The following is a 6966-nucleotide window of genomic DNA, read 5'->3' on the forward strand; positions in this document are numbered from 1 at the left end:
CATTTGCATACACTGTATATAGACTTTTCTATTGTGTTATTGACTGTATGTTTGTTTATTCCCTGTGTAACTCTGTGTTGTTGTTTGTGTTGCACTGCTTTGCTTTATCTTGGCCAGATCGCAGTTGTAAATGAGAACTTGTTCTCAACTTGCCTACCTGGTTAAATAAATGTGAAATAAATAAATACATTACAAAAATCCTCCTAAAACTGATACCCAGGCAAGCTTTTTAGATATTGATCTGAAATATTGGGAAACTCCAATCTAAGGATATTCTTAATGCTGAGCTGACTGTGGAGGAACTTTCCAATGCAATTGATAGTATGAGGGTGGGGAGGGCATCTGGCCCAGATGGGCTGCCCATTGACATCTACAAGAGATTTAAGAACAATCTGTGCGCACTCCCCTCCTGGAGATGTTTTTGGAATCTTACGAAAATGGTCTCCTGCCCCCTTCTTTAAGAGAAGCTCTGATCACTCTGCTCCTAAAACCTGGAAAGCTGCATACCAAATGTGATTCCTATCGTGCTATTTCACTTTTGAATTCTGACACTAAGGTTCTTGCGAGGAGGTTGGAGGGTTTTCTCCCGGATGTGGTGGGTAGAGCCCAAAATGTCTTTATTCAAGGTTGTCAAGGATTTCATAATGTTAGGGGAGTACTAGATGTTCTTCATGCTAGAATTGGGTTGTCAGACACTGCGATCATGTCGTGGGACGCAGAAAAGGCCTTCGACAGGGTTGAGTGGCCCTACCACGTTGAAGTGTTAACTCGTTTTGGCTGTGGTGAGAGCTTTTGTAAATGTCACGATCGTCGTTGGAAGCATACTCGGACCAAAGCGCAGCGAGATCTGGGTTCCACATTTTTATTGAATTGAAACTTTGAACAAGATAAAATAAAGAGGCAGCTACACAAAAACAAGATCCCACAAAACACAGTGGGGAAATGGCTGCCTAAATATGATCCCCAATCAGAGACAACGATAAACAGCTGCCTCTGATTGGGAACCATACCAGGCCAACAAAGAAATAAAACACTTAGATAGGAACACACCCCGATCTAACCAAAATAGAGAATAAAAAAGGCTTTCTATGGTCAGGGCGTGACAGTAAATGGATAAAGATACTATATACAAATCCCACTGCAGAGATCCTTACTACTAATACGGTATCTAAACCTTTTGACATCTGCAGTGGTTCTAGGCCTGGATGCCCTCTTTCTCCTCTCCTGTTTATCCTAGCCATTGAGCCTCTAGCATAGCAGTTAGGTCCCACCCCAATATTTCAGGTATCAGAATATATCAGGTGGAACATCAAATTGCCCTTTATGCAGACGATGTAATTTTGTTTCTTACAGACCTGTGCAATTCCATATCCACAATTCTGGACCTAATCAAAGAGTTTGGAGTGTTCTCGGGATACAAAATAAATAATGCAAAATTCTCAATTATGATGCTAAAGGAGGAGGAAAGATGTAGACCTACACCTCTGCACTAAAAAAATAAGTAAACGGAATGCTTTACATATCTCGGCATTCGTATTGTGCCAGAGATCGACCGGATAGTCTCAACTAACTATGACCGTGTCGTAGATTCAATAAATCAATCGATAGATAGGTCATAATTTACCTATATCTTTAATTGGCCGGATTAACATTCTGAAAACAAATGTCCTCCCAAAACTGTTGTATCTATTTCAGAACATTCCCTTGCCGCCGCCACCATCCCTGTTTACAAGGCTTAAAAATAGGTTCACTATATTTATCTGGAATAACAGACGTCGCAGAATTCGCTTGTCCTTATTGTACCTACCATATGACAGAGGGGGGCTCTATTTGCCAAATATCCAGTGGTACTACTGGGCAACTCAGCTTCGCACTGCTATGTATTATTTTACCTCTGAGTCTCTCCCTTCGTGGATGGAGATTGAAATGTCTTCAGTTGTACCCAATTACCCCTTAACCTCTACATTTACTCAGCTGATATCAAGACACATTTTTTTTATTCCCTTGTTTTTAATATGATCAACGTTTGTTATGAGGTGCGGAAGTTCCTTGGTGAAACACATTCTTTGTCATATTTTAGTCCTATCTGGGGAAACCACAGATTCACTGCTGGGAGAGCTGATCCGGGTTTCCAACTATGGGCCGGCAAGGGTTTAAGGAAAGTTCGAGACGTGTATCAAGAAGGTATTTTTTATGTCAATTGAAGACCTCATGGCAAAATATGACATTCCTAGAATTATTTTTTATTTTTTTATTTACAGCTAAGGAGCTTCCTCACGCCTGCCCACTTGAGAAAATACTAACTCAAACCATTGTAATGGTAAGGGTAGAATTTCAGCTCTATACAATATGCTAGAGTCCGGCTCAACCGAATCCTCTGCGCAAAAACGGAACTCTTGGAAGGAAGATATTCAGGAGGAGTTAGTCTTGGACGAATGGAGTAGTATATGTACTAAAGCTTAGACACAGACTGTGAACACTCGGCTAAAACTATTGCAATACAATTGTGACCCGATTCAGGAAACTAGGCGTATGTCGCAAGTCACGACTTGACTGGAGAGCCTTTTGAACGTAAAAAAAAAGTTATGTAAATACAAATAAAATTGTTAAATTACGAGCGTAGTTGGTTTAGCCACAGAAAAAGAGGAGCAACCTTCCCTCTAGCCATGATTAGCTGAGATAATGAGTGGGCTGGACATGCTGAGAGATGAATTTGGATTGGTCTGCGGTGTTGCATCTTGTTTTATCTGAAGATATTATGTTAGCCTTGGAGAACTGCAAATATGTTGCTACTGCTCTCAATAGCATTGCTGCCCTGAATTTGTCAGGCGCAATCGACAAAGGTCAGTGGAAAAAAGTTGTGATGGACTACTTTCTGGATGACAATCGTGCCATGCAATGCTGACTCTCATTTCATAAAACATTTTGAAATCAGTGGAACACAACGGGCCAAACAAGATGTGCAAACTAAACAGAAACAACACAGTATGTCTTATAAAAGGGGTTGCAGTCTGCTCTGAAAATTTCATCCATGTATACAGGTAAGAATCTAGCTACATATTGAGATATTGTACGTTTCTAATTTTGTCAGAAAGTTGTTTACATTGCATGCTAAAGCTTGCTGGAGTTCCATTGCTCGCTTGTTAACTAACTATGAACCTAACGTTATTTGGTTAACTGTAGCTTGTGTCGTGTCTTTGGCTATGCCGAATGAAGTGATATGACATGCTATTCTATAAAATCCTTTCTCAGTAATAACTATTACCTGATTGAGCTAGTCATGTAAATGTAATTAACTAGAATGTCGGGGCACCACGAAATAATATTTATAGAGCTGTTATCTTCCGAATAAACTCTTAAAGACCTAGTAATATTTTATATTAATCGTCACCTTATTTCAGTCTCATCTGAAAGTTGTAAATTCTTGGTTATCTTCACGAACCCTGGCTAACAAGTTGAATCAGCAATACAAAATTGGGTTTAATTATTTATTTACAAAATACCTAACTAATCACACAGAATTACATATACACAGAATGAATCATACCTTGATTACAAATTACGTCATAAAGGAAAACGTCCCTAGCGAGCGGAACAGATATGACAGCTAGTTACACAAAAGAAAAGGGGGCTGGGTTTGAGTGAAAGAGCGGGAAGACTGACGAACAAAAGGGCGAAGCTGTGCTATCGTAAATACAGTATCTTATGCATTCTAAATTACCGCCCATTTGGAAGAGGAAAATGCAATAAATATTTACTCTGAGCTGGGCTTCGGTAGGTTGGTGGTAGATGGAAGGCCGTGTTGCCCAACCGAGTCCTTTGTCCTTTAACCCTTTCACACGTACCATCACACGGGTGTGATCGTTCTACAGTGGTCCCTGAAGCGTATGATCACACCCGTGTGATTAGAACACTCATTTAGAACGCTCGTTTAGAACGGCCAGTTTCGAATGACGCAACAATCAGCGTTTGAGCTGGCCACACTTTTTTCAGAAACTATTTACACAAACACAGTCCTTACAAAGTTATGTCCAGAATGTGAGCAGTTTATTTTTGGATTCAATGTTCAGATATTCACAGAAGAATATATAGCATAACACAATCATCCTAACCGGAAAAATGTAGGCTACATTTGTCCTAGCGCTGAGGAAAGATTGACCCAACACAAGCAGTCATATTTTCTAACTCTCGGCTGACAAACTACAATATGAATTAGCTAATAGCAATTATTATGTATAATTAATCACATCACGGGTGAGCACACCATTGATCGAAATAATTAGGTAAAGCACTTTTTAGAAATCGAAAGTAATCCGACGGTTAGTTTCAGCGCGCAGCCATGCATTTTTTTTCCTCACAGAAACCGAAGATAATAAAAGACAGATGAGTTTGGTCTGTTTATAGTATGCATGTTGAAGGGGTGTGTCGTCTACCTTCGTTCACATCCCACCATTCATTTCCGGAAGTCCTCAAAAAACGAGTGAACTCTTACTCACCTCATTTTGTTATAACATCTTTGGTCAAACAGACGATTACGTGAACCCAGAATGCATTGAACGTCAACAAACATGACTACACAGCTGGAATTAGCTTAGCTCATCATAATCAGTACAACCTTCAAAAAAGTATTTTACACACATAATATGTGCCCATTACAATCTGTGCAAGAATCGGAATGCATGATTTGTCACCTAGATTTGAAAACATGTGAATAAAACCGTAAATACACAAATAATTGCCACACAAAACATTTTCTGATAGTGATTTATTGATACAAGTGGCGCGTGCCGGCAGTCAACCACGTACCCTCTCTAAACCATTCAGTGTTGTTGTTTATGTATGTAGCTAGTGAGCTGAAGCATTAGCAATGTCTTTCAAAAGGAGACAACAAACAAATGTGGAAATTCTGGAGATTTTTTAAAATTCTGACAATGAGTCTGAGTATGAAAGTCAGGAATCAGATTCTGACAGTGACAGTGAGGAGCTGCCCCCCAACCTTGTAGCCATTGAGAACCCTGAATCTGAATTTCCCTTGTCCACTGACAAAGTCCCAGTTCCCTTTGAAGATGCTGGTGGTGATGGAGGCATACCAACAGTGGATGAAGTACAGGAGTTCTGTGGTAGCTGGAAGGCCACCAGTCATTTCACCCCTCCTGGCCCTGCTGTTTCACCCCTCCTGGCCCTGGTGTTTGTTTTGATGAGTCCCAGTCTGGAGTGCAACGCCCCTTGCCATTTCCAACTGAGGCAGAGTGCTTCAAGTTGTTTCTGACAGAGGAGCTGGTGGGAGACATAGTAGAGACCAATCGCTATGCCTTGGAGCTACAGGATAAGAGAGAGCCAGGAGTGGGGGACAACCACAATTAGTGAAATGTATACATTCCTGGTGACAGTAAAGACTGCTTTCTAGTTCTGCTGCTATGACTGCATTTCATCAACGCTACTACCATCCTAAATGACCCGTTATACAAAATAAGAAATGTTAACAGCTGGCAGTAAAGTGGCATGACAAACGAGACGTCCATGTCCTCTCCACTGTCCATACAGCAACCATGTCGGCCACAGGGAAGGTGGACCACCTGACTGGAGAGAGAAACAAACCAGACAGAGAAACATGAAACCAGACTGCGTGCTTGACTATTACCTCAAAATGGGGGCAGTGGATGATAAACAGCTTTGTGGAATGCACTCAGAAAACGACCAAGTGGTATAAGATATTTTTCAATTTTTCCAGGGTAGCGTCAAAATACAACATTCCAATACTTCTGACGCATTTAGCATTGTTTTACAGAACTAATAGAATAATGTAACTAGCTACATAAGCACGATTGAATATAACACCATAAAAGGTGAGTAACGTTACCTCGCGTGTCCGCGGTTATAAGGAATATATACAAATATATTATGCTCCATTCACACAGTGAGCTATAGTAGAAACGGTATAACACGACACAATAACGTAATTAGGCACTTACTTTGATAGAAACGCAGTCTTGATTTGAAGATGGGTGTCTGGAGTGACGCCTCTAGCACTGAGACGCTGTGCCACTTGGGAGTCATAAGGCCAGGGTAGCTTCAAAATACAACACATGCTAATACTTCCCTGACGCAATTAGCATTGTTTTCCAGAGCTAATAGGAGAATGTAGCTAGCTACCTAAGCATTGAGTATAACACCATAAATGTTATGAAATGAGTAACGTTACATCGCGTGTCCGCGGTTATAAGGAATATACACAAAAACATGATGCTACAGTAGAAACGACATAACACGACATGCAGAAACTATTATAAAGTAATAAGGCACTTTGATAGAAACGCACACATTTCCAAAGGTATTATTGGTAACGAAAACAACTTTGATTTCGATGCAGGCGACAGGTGGAATAATATGAACACGTGTATGCACGACGGCAGATGAGTAAATGTCCTGCACAAACAATTGAGAAGTGTTTGGGGAATTTTGTCCGGGTCAGAAATGTCAAAAAAATTAATTGGTCCGCAAAAGTAAAAATGACTACTTTTATGTGAATGAATGAGGCGGAACACACCTCATTTCAAACTGTTATTAGAAAATAAAAAACTTGTTAGAAATAATTTAAAATTGACAAATAAAAACAGGCTGCGTGCTTTTGTTTGAGGGCAGCGCGGATGAAATGTACTGTTACATAACAAACACATTCTGGAATGGAGAGAACGTTCTAATATCACGTGCATAAAAAAACTCACGCTGGGGCGACCGTTAGAGATATTTGGAACTCACGCATGAAAGGGTTAAAGAATGTCTCTGCTGGTAAATTGGATACGTTGTAGTAACGTCGTTGTGTAGTAGACGGGATACTCTGTCTGTCCTATCCTAATTTATGTTTGCAGCTGCTGTTGCTAACTCAACGTCTAGGAGGTATCACTTCTATAGTGAATAAGAGTTCAAAGTTCATGCCATTCGCAACCAAAGCTCACGCTGATGTTG

At 40.4% G+C, this 6966-nt stretch overlaps 1 long non-coding RNA gene across 1 annotated transcript; it reads right to left on the bottom strand.

Moving 5' to 3' along the window:
• Positions 1 to 5416: 5416 nt before the first annotated feature.
• LOC139578754 (uncharacterized) lies at positions 5417 to 6110 on the bottom strand. Its single transcript, XR_011675612.1, has 2 exons — positions 5973 to 6110; positions 5417 to 5576 (listed from the first exon to the last, which is right to left on the bottom strand). It is a non-coding gene; the product is annotated as an uncharacterized lncRNA (long non-coding RNA).
• Between the last annotated feature and the right edge of the window lie 856 nt (positions 6111 to 6966).

The sequence above is a fragment of the Salvelinus alpinus genome, chromosome 6 (genome assembly GCF_045679555.1).
Source record: "Salvelinus alpinus chromosome 6, SLU_Salpinus.1, whole genome shotgun sequence".
Taxonomy (NCBI): domain Eukaryota; kingdom Metazoa; phylum Chordata; class Actinopteri; order Salmoniformes; family Salmonidae; genus Salvelinus; species Salvelinus alpinus.